The following is a 13,179-nucleotide window of genomic DNA, read 5'->3' as shown; positions in this document are numbered from 1 at the left end:
TTAAAATAATGGGCAGTTTTCTCTGAAAAACTGGGGTGGCGGGGTGGGGTGGGGAGAGGTAATTGTTTTGAGAAGAGAACTGAGCCGAGGGATCCCTGGTAGGTTGACGTCAAGAAGAGACAAGGTTGGCACTTGTCCCAGTTCATAAATGAGGAAGAGCAGGTTCTGACAGAGTAGGCAACTTGCCCCAAATCACTCAAGTCAGTAAGGCACACAGCCGGGGTTTGGACCTATGATCCACCCTTAGCCGCTCTCCTCCTCCCGCTAAACAACAAAACAAAGAAACCACCTAAGCAGGAGAGGCCGCCTTGCCAAGTAGCTGCCTCCTGGTGCAAGTCCCCCTCGCCAGCTGAGACCCAGTTTCCTCACCTGCAAACTGGGGGAAATGGGACTTCTCTTTCCTGGGGCACCGGGCTGTGGCGGGGACCAGGGGAATCCCGGATACAGACAACGGTCAGCTGTAAAATACTGTTTGCTGGGGCTCCAGTCTCTGTGCACCAGTCTCTGAACAAGGGAAGACCCTCCACGCAGTTGGCCTGCGATAATCTTCAAGGCAGAGGTCATAATCTTCCCACGAACCTGGACCAACAGCCAAGTTAATCGGTTCAACCTCAGACCCACTTCCTCATGTTTACCTTTCTCTGGGAACCATCAGACCCAGCCCGGTTCCCAGTCCGCCCAGTTCCCTGTTCTCTGCCAAGCCGGGGCCATTCCCTGCCCCAAAGCCAGCCCCCCTCTCTGCAGGCTGGCCCTGACCGAAAGCCCAGGGCAGGATATTGAACCCATATCCTGGTCCAACCCTTTGGGACTAGAAACTGCCTTGTTTTTGGCAGTCCCCACCTCAGTGCCAGGACTAGAATCTGGGGAGTCAGGAGGCGGCAAGCTGCTGGTGCTGCCCAGCTAGGACTTCTGAGAATCACCCGAGCCTGAGAACTGTGAGTCACTGGCCCCTGCCCACTGCCCGCCTTGTGGCCTCAGGCTCACGGCCTGCTTGGACCACACCCTCGCCTTAGAATCACAAACCTACGGGCTGCTGTGTGCTGCTTACCAGGCTACGCATCCTTCCAGCAGCCTCAGTGGGGCCCCCACCCTTCACCCAGCACCCCCATCCACAGTGCCTGCCCCCTCCATAGCCTTTTTTTCCTGCACCCTTCACTCCCAAATGTACATGTCTCCCAAGATTTCACCCAAGATAAATTTTCTTCTCTGGATTGACTGTCCTTTGACAATCTTATCTACTCCTAGGGTTTCAACTAGCACCCCCAAAGTGGCAGAGGCCTAAGGATATAAAGGTCATTTTCAAATTAGATTGACCAGGGCCCAAGGCTGGTCAAGGAAGGAGGAAGAAGAAAAAGGGTGAGAGTCAAGAGGGAAGCTGAGTCCCCAGAAGGATGGCCCCTCACCACAGACGTGGAGGGAGAAACCCAGGCCCCAGTGGGCTCTGAATCCTCCAGGCCTGGCATAGAGCCAGGCACAGATGGGTGCAGAGTCTCTGCTGGATGGATGAATGAATGAACAAGTTGGTTCTTCCCTCTCCGGATCTGAGTGTGTTTTCCGGAGCCACCCTCCTTCCTGATACACGAAGCCGGGAGAGGAAGTGACTAGGCAGCCAAGTCCAGAGAGGAAACATGAGTCCCTGTGAGATCTGTCCAGGAACAGGAGACTAAGAGAGGACAGAACAGGCACCCAGATTCCGAAGCAGCACCCCAGCTCCTGCTGTCTCCCTACAAAAGCTTGGGTACCACTGGCTCAGCCAAGCCCTTGACTATTTTCATCTTGTTTAATCCTCCCAAAGACCTTTGGAGGTAGGTACTATTATTTTCTCCACTTTACAGATGAGAATATAGAGGCAGGAGGTCAGGAAACCTGACCAGGATCCCACAGTTTATCAAAGTAACCAAGCTGGATCTTTTTCTTTTTTCCCTTTTCCTGCAGTGGTGCTGTTTCATCTTTAAAATGCCAGCAATTTGCCCACATGCTCAGCTCTGCTACAATGTGTTATTTTCAGATCTAGCAATGAACTACAGAATGGTAGAAGTGGAAGAGCCTTTGAGATGAATTAGTCCGGGCCAGAGTTGGGGAGACAGGGGGAGGGAGCCTGAGCATACAGGCTGCAAATCCTCCCCTCCCTCTTCTTCCTTCTGCTCCTAAAATAAAACTGAACAAAAGACTGGAAAGTTACTGGATCAGAGAATTCAGCATCTCCCTCCTAACTCCCTGGGATTTTATTATTCAAGATAGCAAGCAGGACCTACATCCTGGAGCAAGAAGAAGCTAAGATCTCCCTGCCGGTGGGTGTGATTTTGAAAGTGCGAAAAGGCAGGAGCTTCTGGGCCCCTCCCTCCAGCAGAGACCTGTCCTCCTCGAGCCCTGTCTGGGATGCTGGGAGGCTGCAAAGGGCAAATGCAGGGCCTGAGGCCTTCTCACAGTCGGCTCCCCAGGAAGACAACCCTGTCCTTCAGCAAGCCCTCACCTCCCATCTGCGTCCCTAATTGGCATCTTCTGGTGACTTCATTTTTCACTCTTGGCTAAAATGGGCCTCTTCTATCCCGGGTGTTGACAAGCTCAAGAAGTTGTGTGGGGCCCACTGCCAGGCACTCATGGTGACAAAGCATGACTCACCGCTCCCAGGTCAGTGGGGGGGGGGTGTGGTGGTGTAGGAGGCAGGGGAAGCAGCTGACAAGGCTCACCACTGCATCACTGGGCCTTCTGCCCTCTTGTGAGGCAGCTCCACTCTCGGATGGGAAATAGACACCCCAGAACCCTCTGACGGAGACAGGACAGGCAGCCCACAGGTCTGTCACATCTCAAGGCTGCTTCTCTGTTTTGTCTCCCACCCCCAGTGCCAAATGCTAAACTGTCTTTCAGAGAGAGCTCTAAAAGGGAAATATAAGCCAGCCCTCCTTGAATCCCCTCAATCATAGAACGTTAGCAGTGGGGAGTGGGGAGCCAAAGAAAGCCTTAGAGATCATTAAACTCAATCTTTTTATTTTGTGAGAAAGAATTTGAGGTCCAGAGAGGTCAAGTCATTTGACCAAGGCCCCAAAGTGAGTTAGAGGTGGAGCTGGGACTAGAACTTAGGTGTTTGTTCCAGACTTGTGCTCTCTTGCCAACCAAGATATGACGAGAATTTCACTAGCGCTCCTGAGAGAGAGGGGGCCGAGTCTCCCCCAGAAAAAGGGACAAGAAGCACTAATGCCTAAGGCGAGATGAGTTGGCTGGACTTCGGCTTTGCCCTTTGTTCTTCTCAGATGGGGCTCTGTGCTTTCCTGGCTTATGGGGAGCCCCAGAGTCCAGGGGGCTCCAGGATGAGCATTCCCTCTCCCAGGAACGATACTTCACTCACAGGAACGTGCCAATGGCAGATGACCCGCAGACTCTTTCTTGGCTTAGCCAAGAGCAAGTTGCCCTTAGAAGAGCCTGTTACATCTGCCTGCTAAGTGACCTTATTTCTCTTTTTTCTCTTTCCTGACCTTCTGGGTAAACAGTGTGTTAGCTCAGGGGAGACTTAAATTCATGAACCCAGTAAATGAAAAGGGGCCACAAAGTTCCTCTGGTCTGTACGTGCTCCACGGGACCCCCTCCACGACACCCCAGACGGACACTACCTTCAGCTTGAACACTTCCCAGGATGAGCCACTGTTTCTCCCTCACTCCCGGCCCCTCTGCTGCTGGACAGACCGAAGAGATAGAGACAGCTATCTAGTCCTGACTGGAGTCAGCCACCCTGTGATGCCCCCTGCGCCGAAACAGAGCGAGTGACTACCCTTCTCTGGACTATGGCCTGTGTCTTCGCTCATGACTTATAGGGACAAGCCCAGACAGACATAACCGTTCTTGATCCTACAAAGACTGAGTGTCTGTTTGGGGGTCTAGTCCAATAGGGCTCTTGCTCAATTTTCTTGTCCCATCTGATTTCCATGAATTTAAAAGAAAGAAAGAAAGAAAGAAGGGAGAAAGAAAGAAAGAAAGAAAGAAAGAAAGAAAGAAAGAAAGAAAGAAAGAAAGAAAAAAGAAAGAAAGAAAGAAAGAAAGAAAGAAAGAAAGAAAGAAAGAAAGAAAGAAAGAAAGAAAGAAAGAAAAAAGAAAGCTTGCCCACCACCCCTAGAGAAAGAGTAAGAAAAAAAGATAAGTGCCAGACCTGTTCATTTGCTTCTTGCTAGAGATTCTGGTGAAAGTTCTGACTGAGGAGGCAGTTGGACCCACCCAAGGCGAGGTGCAGGGCATCTGTGCTCGACAATTAACCTCTTTTTTCCCCTTCCCCTTGCGGTTGAAGACGACCAGCATATTCATGAAAAGTAGTATTGTTGTTCTAAATTCCTTATTTGACATTTCATTCATTTTGGAAGCCACATGCGAGTTTCCTCCAGTCAAAAAAAAATCAATTACTATATGCCAGGCAGGGTTCCAGGGGATATACTGTGAGTGAAACAAAGCTCCTGACCCTGTGAAGCTTCCTATTCCAGAAGACAAGGCAGAAAGAAAGTAATAGTTAGACATTATAACATAATAAGCATTATAACAGGAGCTGCCGGGCACTACAAAGGAAGACAAAGCAACATGAGGGGTGAGAGGTGATGCAGCTGTCATTTGGGGTGAGGAGGGTGAGGGCAGGCCTCGGAGGGGACGTTGGAGCAGATGCTAGAGTAGAGTAAGGGACCCCTCCCAGGGGATATCTGGGGCAAGTGTTCTAAGATGAAAGAACTGTAAGAACCACAAGAAACCCCTGATCAATGTGCACCTGGGATCTACTAGAATGCGTTTCAACTAACGTTTCATAGATGAAAATAATGGCCAAGGTACATTTTGCCAACAGCTGAAAAATTCAACGTGACATTACCTGCACTTAGAGGCCGTTAGCATTCATAACCCGATTTCCGGGAGGGGGGACCATCCGTATATGAAGGAGGTGATCAAACACTCTTCTCTCTGTGGAAAGCTCCCTCATATACCATCTTTTTAAATAATCACCACAAGCCCACAAGGTAGATCTTACAGTTCACAACAGTGTGAAAACTAACGGGAAAACTGAGGCTGTGAGTAGTGACTCTGGTCCTGACCTAGGCCACCGGTATGCAGAAGTGCCCCATTTCTAAAGGAAGTTGTCCTGTTTCACTGGAACATGTAATATAGAGAAAAGTCCAAGAACATCGGGGCTTGTCAATTTAACTTCAAATCAGCACCATAACTGATATCAGAGACCAGTATCACTGTGGTAATGTGACACGCACCTCTCAGCTCTCCTTCCAGAGGACCTGCCAGGGGAAGCAGATTCCTGACTGCCCCAGTGAGTGCCCTGTGGACGTGGGGGGGTCAGGGCCACCCCTCCTCCAGGCTGCTCCCAGGCAACCTTTGAGCTCTGGGACTGCTGCCCGCCTGCCTGAGACCCTGTCAGAAACGTACCGCAGACTGAGAATCTACCTAATTCTTCCTTCCCTCTTCCCTCTCACGCTGCCAGACCGGCATTAATGGGCTGAAGGCCCTCCCTGCCATCTCCCGAGAACCCCCTTTCCTCCCTCACAGACATTTCTCCCAGCAAACCTACTGCGTGTCCAAGCTCATCACTTGGCATCTGTGTCCCAGAGGATCCACACTGACATTTCTAATCTCAATAGCTCTGTTTTACTTCTTCACAGAAGGACGACATTATGAGTTCATTTCTATCTTTGTCTTTCCTGGACGTGAAAAAACAGAAGAGAAAAGAAAAAAAGTATTTTGTCGGTTACCAGTGTCAGACTTTGGGCCTCATTAGTGGTCCATTTTAACAAAAATGTAAAGGGAAGTTCTGGAATGTTACTAGTGTTACCTGGGGTGAGGTTTTGGCCTGAGTTCTGCCAACAGCCTTTTATCTTAGCAGCTTCTGATCTGCTTTCACAGGTCCTGTCGAAGATGAGCGCCTCACGCTTTGTGTCCCGGCTGTGAACTCCAGCTTAGAGCTAATCAGAGCTGACGACACCTATTGCAGAGTATCGAGGTGGCTACAGGAGGTCGCTGGGGGAGCTCTGAACCAGCACTGTCCAAGAGAAATAGAATGGGAGCCACCTACGTAATTTCAAATTTTCGAGGAGCCACATTTGAAAAGGAAAAAGAAACAAGTAAAATGAATTTTAATGATATGTTTTGTTTAACCCAAAGGCATCTAAATTATTATCATAACACGTAATCCTATTTAAACATTGTTGATGAGATAATTTACATTTTTGTCACATTATCTTTTTTTTTAAGTCGGCTCCACACCTAGGAGCCCAACACAGGGCTTGAACTCACGACCCCGAGATCAAGACCTGAGCTGAGATCAAGAGTCGGAGGCTTAACTGACAGAGTCGCCCAGGTGCCCCTCACACTAAGTCTTTAGATGAGGCACGTCGCAAGTGCTCACTAAACATATATGGCTGGCGGCTCCCGTGCTGGACAGTGCAGATCTAGGCACTTCCGAGTCTGAGGAATAATATTTGAATACGGAGCAGCTGATCAGCTGTTTCTCTTAGTGTTCCTCTAAACCAGTTATGGGTCCCCACCCCACTGAGGAATTTCAAAATCATCACCCAAGGGGATTTTTATTCAGAACTTTTGTTTGTTTGCTAAGAAATAGAAAGTATTCATTTTGAAATAAAATATAAAATAAGAGGGGTTGCGTTCTTAGGTATTTATAAGATACCAGCTTCCACAATCATTTTAGATGAATCTTTGTAGCTGGAGCATCCAGGGTACAAACATAAGAAAGAGGCTATTTCCTTCTCCCAAACATGTCTGAGTCTAGCAGCCTTCACAGTTCCCATTACGGCACTGATTTCTTTGGCCCCATCCCCGGAGTAGTCCTCTCCCGCCAGCCCCCCAGCAACGTAAGCCCCCAGTGGAGAACATCAATCATATCCTTTACTACTACAAGAAAACACGATACCCCAATTTTTAAAAACCGGAATCATACATTTAAAAGCTATGCCACACGAGGCAAGTATTTACCTAGGCACTCATTCATTTTTCAACTTTATATTTTTCTCTCCATTTTACAGTTTCAGAAAGCTAAGTAACTTGCCCAATGCCACATCGCTAATCATTCTACAACCCTTTAAAAGTTGGCATTGGGAGTTGACGGCATTGTAAACTGGTTCAATCTTTTCTGAGACTAACTTGGCAATGTTTAGCAAGTTATAAAATGGTCCGTGCCCTTTTATACAATGATATTGGGATTAGTTCTAAGGTAATAAATAAAATATGTATGGACACACTCACACATTAGCTTGTGCAAAGATATTTATGACATAAAACCTATGATAGCTGAAAAAATTTTAAATACCCCAAATTTTTCATTCACTTAGCAAACATTTATTGAATACCTTCCATGTGTCAAGCACAGGTCTAACACCAAGGATTCAGCAGTGGAGAAAAAAAACAAAAGGACGACAATGAATCCCTGTTTTCATGGAGAAGTTTCATAAACAAAGATCCTAGGGGTAAAAATAAGAATGGATAATAAGGGCCACATACATAATTTTTAAGTTGTCTAGTAGCCACATTAAAAAGGGACAAAGAAACAAGAGAAATTATTCTTAATAATATATTTTATTTAACCCAATATATCCAAAATATTATTCTAACATGTAATCAACACAAGAAACTAATTAAGATATTTTGTGTTCTTTTTTCATACTGTCTTCAAAATCCAGTGTGCATTTTACTCCTATAGCACATCTCAATTTCAACAGCAAAGTTTCTTCAGAAATATTAGATCTGTATTTAGGTGTCATAAAATTCACCATTAAAAAATTAGATTCAGGGGCGCCTGGGTGGCTCAGTCGGTTAAGCGGCTGCCTTCGGCTCGGGTCATGATCCCTGGGTCCTGGGATCGAGCCCCACGTCCGGCTCCCTGCTCAGTGGAGAGCCTGCTTCTCCCTCTCTCTCTGCCTGCCTCTCTGCCTGCTTGTGCTTTCTCTCTCTGTGTCAAATAAATAAATAAAATCTTCAAAAAAAAAAATTAGATTCATCCAACCAAACATACTTAAAGATATCCCAATAATTCAGTTGAATATCCAAAATAATTCTTTTAATATTTGCATACACATTGACCAAACAGTTCATTTTTTAGAATTGATTTGACTTCCAGCAAAAGCATTATCAGTTTCAAAACAATTTCTGTCCAAGTAAAGTAAACTCACTCACTCTTGGGTTAGCTCAGTCTTACTAACACAAATTCAAAAGGATATTACATAAAATGAAAAGCAACTCTAAATTTATCAAAACCAACGAAGGGTCCTTCAAGTTTTTCTTATAATATTTTCAGCCAATTTGTATAACACTGTCGATTACAACTGAAATTTTCTGCAATTGATTCATATTAGGAAAAAACGTATAAAATTGTTATCATTGATTTGGATTATGAAAAGTTTCGATTTCAACATAAGTTCTTGTGCCTATCTTGTTAGGTCATGAGCTTTTACTTTACTTGGAACTTCAAATTTACCTTGTCCACATGCAGTGTAATATCAGTGAGAAAACATAAATCACACTGCCATTTTGTCTTTAATTATTGGCCACTTGGCAACTATTCCTTTTGTTGCAAGAAAAAAATTGGACTTGCTAGCATAGTAAATCTTTGTAAAATGTTTCCACAATTCAAATAATGAGTATTGGCAAACAGCATTAAATACATTAAATCCATTGTCTTCTATTTTTTTCAAAAGTTCCGTAAACTTGGGATGATTCATAGTATTTCCACATGTATACTGAACCATCTTAACAATTTCATCCACGACACCTTTCTGAGTGTCTCCTCTAGAAAACTGCATTCAAATATTGTCAGTATGTGTGACACACAGCAGGATGAAGCAATAAGAAAAACATCCATGTCTTATTTCAAAATTCCAACAAACCTGGATATTTAAAGTGATAATAGCTGGATCACAGTACATCATGATAGAAAGGAATTTCTTCACATCTACCTGAAGTTCTTGGATAAATATAAAATATTCAAAAATATTCATACCTTGAACTCAAATTTTTAGACCACACATTGATATTTCTTTGTAAATGTGCGAGTCCTTTGAGAAAAAAAAATCTAAATGTTACTGTTCTAGTCATAGTACTAGCTTCTGCATCTCCATGTGGCTCTTTGTCTTAAATTTAAATGTTTGTCCATACTTATTTTTTAACTAGAAAAATAATTATACTACAATTAAAATAAATGCAGGGGCACCTGGGTGGCTCAGTTAAGCGTCTGACTCTTGATTTCAGCTCAGGTCATGATCTCAGGGTTGTGGGATCAAGCCCCAGGTTGCGGGTGGGTCCCTGCTCAGCGGGAAGTCTGCTTGAAATTCTCTCTCTCTCCCTCCCCCCTCCCCTCCCCTGCTCTCTCTCTCACAAATAAATAAATCTTTAAAAAATAATAAAAGCAATAACATTAAAATTTTAATAAATGTTATTACTAATTATAATTTACATAGGTATCACTATAACTCATGTTGCCCGCAGGAAATACTCAAATAAACACAATACAAGTTATACCAGATACAAAGAAAAGCATCACTCAAACTGATTCAGTCACCTGACACCAACTAGATGGGTGAGGTATGTATGGGTAGACTACAGTAAGTTCTTACACAATGGAATGAAATGTCCTGCTATAACAGCAAATGTGATGTGTAACAGAAATATATTTTATACTGCTGAAACTTCTAAATTAAATTAGACGAATTTAAATTCGAATAATAATTCCATTCTTCAGTCACTCCATGCACATTTCAAGGGCCGGGTAGCAACCGGTGACTGGTGTTGGACAGCGAAGCCCTAGCGGAAGATGGGGAGAGGGTCCAGATCACCGGACTTCAGAGCCACCTCGTGTTGCCTTGAGGGTCCCTGAGTCCAGAAGGGGTGGAAAGAAAGCACTGAGGGGTGGGGCTTCCGGCTGCTCCCCTTCAACCCAGGTGGCTCCAATACATCTGCTTTCCTTATTGAATCGTCACATTAAGATTTGGTTGGAAAAAGGTGTCCCAGTGTTTTTGTTTAAGGCTTTGAAACCATTGGTCCTCTTCTTCCTTGCTTCTCAAAGTGGTGAATCTAGCAGTGGCTTCCCCTGAGAACTGGTAGGAAATACATGTTCTCAGGCCCCGCTCTGGGTGATTCATGTGCACATGGCAGTGTAAGAAACAGTGGGCTTTTCAGCCCCGTGATCTCCTTTCCCTATGAATCACACACACACACACACACACACACACAGTGTTTCAATGAGGAGTTAACCCATCATGAAACCAGAGCCAAACTGTAGCATTTTAGAAACACACGGCAGGGAATCTAGCCCTAGCATCTCCTTTCCGCAGCGGCGACCTGTGTGGAGCTCCCGGATCCTGAGTGACTGCCCCAGCACATCCCTCCCGCGCTGCCATTGCCATCCCTGCTGGAGCCCCCAGGAGCAGTGTTACTGTAGAAGACTCTGCACGGACAGGGTGGAGGAGGTATGCTGAGTAGCGAACAGAATGAACCCTGGAGCCAAACAGAGTGGATTTAAATCCCAGGTCTACCACTTCCAGCCTTGCCAACTTGGGAAAGTTTCCTTGGGTGGTGACAATGTGTTGGTGTAGTTCGTCAGTTGTAAAAAACGCACCACTCTGGTGGGGGATGTTGATAGTCGGGGAGGCTGTGCATGTCGGGGGGATAGGGAGTATGTGAGAAATCTCTGTACCTTCTTCTTAATTTTGCTTTGAACCTAAATCTGCTCTAAAAAAATTTGTCTTTTTTTTAAAAAGCCATTCAAGTGGTCATTTTGTGGTGGACACTATGATATGGCCCCAGATGAGAACAGAAGCCGGAAGTGATGTCCACTCCCAATTTCTTGGTTGAAGTTCTAAAGATGATGGCAGGAAGGACCCTTGTGCTGGACTGTCACCATTTGGAGGATGAGGCTGGACAAGAGGAGGAGGACAAGAGTGACATTTTCTCCATCAGGGAAATGAGCTTTGAGTCCATCAGAGAGTCAGAGTGGAAGAACATGAATTACACACTCAACACAGATTTCCTGCACTGGGCTTTGTGCGACCACTTAATGGACACTTTTTCAGATGAGCTCAGCATGGCCCTGGATCACCAAGAGTACATAGCTTTTCTCAAAGACCGCAAAGGTCTTGTCAAGAGCCAATAGAGGGGTGCCTGGGTGGCTCAGTCGTTAAGCATCTGCCTTCAGCTCAGGTCATGATCCCAGGGTCCTGGGATCAAGCCCCGCATTGGGCTCCCTGCTCCGCAGGAAGCCTGCTTCTCCCTCTCCCATTCCCCCTGCTTGTGTTCCCTCTCTCGCTGTCTCGCTCTCTCTCTCTCTCTCTCTCTGTCAAAAAATAAATAAATAAATCTTTAAAAAAAAAAGAAAGAAAGAAAGAAAGCCAATAGAGCAGACAAGATACTGAATACCTTGATTTTATGGCAGGCTTTGGCCAGTGAACCAAACCTACTCTGAAGCCAGACACATGGGCTTTGAAATGGTTTTCATCCTCATATCAGAGAAAATAATTCAAATTGATTTCTGTTGCCTTCTTATTTACTATTCCTTTGTTTCTTCTCTACAAATCCATTATTTTTGGATTTTTGTATAACATCATGATGGACAATAACATTGGTTTATCTCCCCCGCCATCATCCTTCTTCCCCTTCCAAAAAGAGTAAGGAATGAAGGACTTCTTCCCTCAGCTGCCGGGAGCAGCTTGGAGGACAGTCCTCAGTGATCAGCAGCCCAGGAATTGCCTCAGCTGAATGAAGAGTCACTTCCCCAAGGTCATGTTGCATTCCTGATGGATACAGGGATAGAAATACCCAGCTCTCTTGTCTCAACTCGGGACAGTTCTGAAGGGTCCTCAACCTTGAGAACTGCCCACAGGGCCACTGTTGCAGCTTCTCTTGACATTCCATCACAGCTGGGCTTCTCCCTCTGCCGAATCCACTCCCTTCCCAAGGACATCCCTGGTAAACTTCTCATGTTCCCAGCTCTTTGAGTTTGCCTCCCGGGGAACCCAGAGATGAGCTGTCCATTTCGAAAGAAAGGAAGTCACACACAGTATACATTCAAAGTTCCTAACTTAGAGAATTCATGACATAAAGTTCTTTTGATTTTGGCTAATGTCCCTATTTGACACCTCCCACAGATGAAGAACCCACCCATCAATACCTCTATATTTATAGAGAGGTACGTATGTTTATGAGAAGATAATTATACCTTCCCAGGGATGGTGTTGCTCATCATTACTATAAAAGAAAGTTGAAAGAAGAAGACAATTCACCAGAACTCTTTTTAGTTTTTGTCAGTCATTAAGTGAAAAACTGGGTATCACTTTGTTCTTTTAATTGGCAGTGCCCCAACCTGTGAGGTTGGGAGTGTTTGCAGGTGTTTATTAGCCAGGTAAATTCCTCTCCTGTGAATTGTTTATTCATATACTTTTGCCCATTTTTCTTTTGGCTTCGCCTGTCTTTTTCATAATAACTGGTAATAAACTGTTGGACATATGTTGCTTTCTTGGCTTTCTTTAATGGTGACTTTCATCACTTTTTAAGATAACACTTTATGTGTTGGTTTTGCAAGGGTTATTTTCATTTTGGTTTTAAAAATCCATATATGCAGAAGCATATAAGGCAGAAAATAATTGTCTTAGTCCATTCATGCAGCTGTAACAAAAATACCATAGGATGGGTGGCTTATAAACCACAGAAATGTGTTTCTCACGGTTCTAGAGGCTGGGAAATCCAAGATCAAGGCACCCACAGATTCAGTGTCTGATGAGGGCCTGCTTTTCCTGGTTCCTAGATTGCTATCTTTTTGCTGTGTTGTCACATGGCCAAAGAGGCAAGGGATTTTTCTGGGTTCCCTTTCATAAGGGCACTAGTCCCATTCATAAGAGCTTCACCCTCATGACCTAAGTACCTCCCAAATGCCCCATATCCAAATACCATCACACTGGGGATTAGGATCCAATATGTGAAACTGGCGGGGGGTGGGGAGGGCACAGACATTCAGTTTATAGCAGCGGTAATCACTTAAAATTTCTCCACTTAGAGAAATTACTTCGAAATTTTTCATTTTTTCTTGTAATTTTTCCATGCCCAGTTTTCCAAATTGAGATAATGTATTAAACTTCCTATGTAGCTTTGAATTCTTGTTTTTTTTATATAGTATTTAAGCATTTCCCCAGATCATCAAAAGCCTTT

The 13,179-nt window shown here is 44.8% G+C and overlaps 1 long non-coding RNA gene across 2 annotated transcripts; it reads left to right on the top strand.

The window, feature by feature from the left end:
* The first annotated feature begins 844 nt into the window (after positions 1-844).
* On the top strand, positions 845-12,471 carry LOC118545026 (uncharacterized). 2 transcript variants are annotated; one of them, XR_013450461.1, is made up of 7 exons: positions 845-935; positions 1,246-1,805; positions 1,936-2,631; positions 5,878-6,095; positions 9,469-9,564; positions 10,314-10,448; positions 10,740-12,471. It is a non-coding gene; the product is annotated as an uncharacterized LOC118545026 (long non-coding RNA). The 2 variants fall into 2 exon arrangements; XR_004921899.2 differs by lacking the exon at positions 9,469-9,564.
* Positions 12,472-13,179: the final 708 nt, after the last annotated feature.

Source organism: Halichoerus grypus, chromosome 8, assembly GCF_964656455.1.
Source record: "Halichoerus grypus chromosome 8, mHalGry1.hap1.1, whole genome shotgun sequence".
Lineage (NCBI taxonomy): Eukaryota > Metazoa > Chordata > Mammalia > Carnivora > Phocidae > Halichoerus > Halichoerus grypus.
Note: the sequence above shows the minus strand (reverse complement) of the source record. Positions and strands in the feature narration are given on the sequence as shown.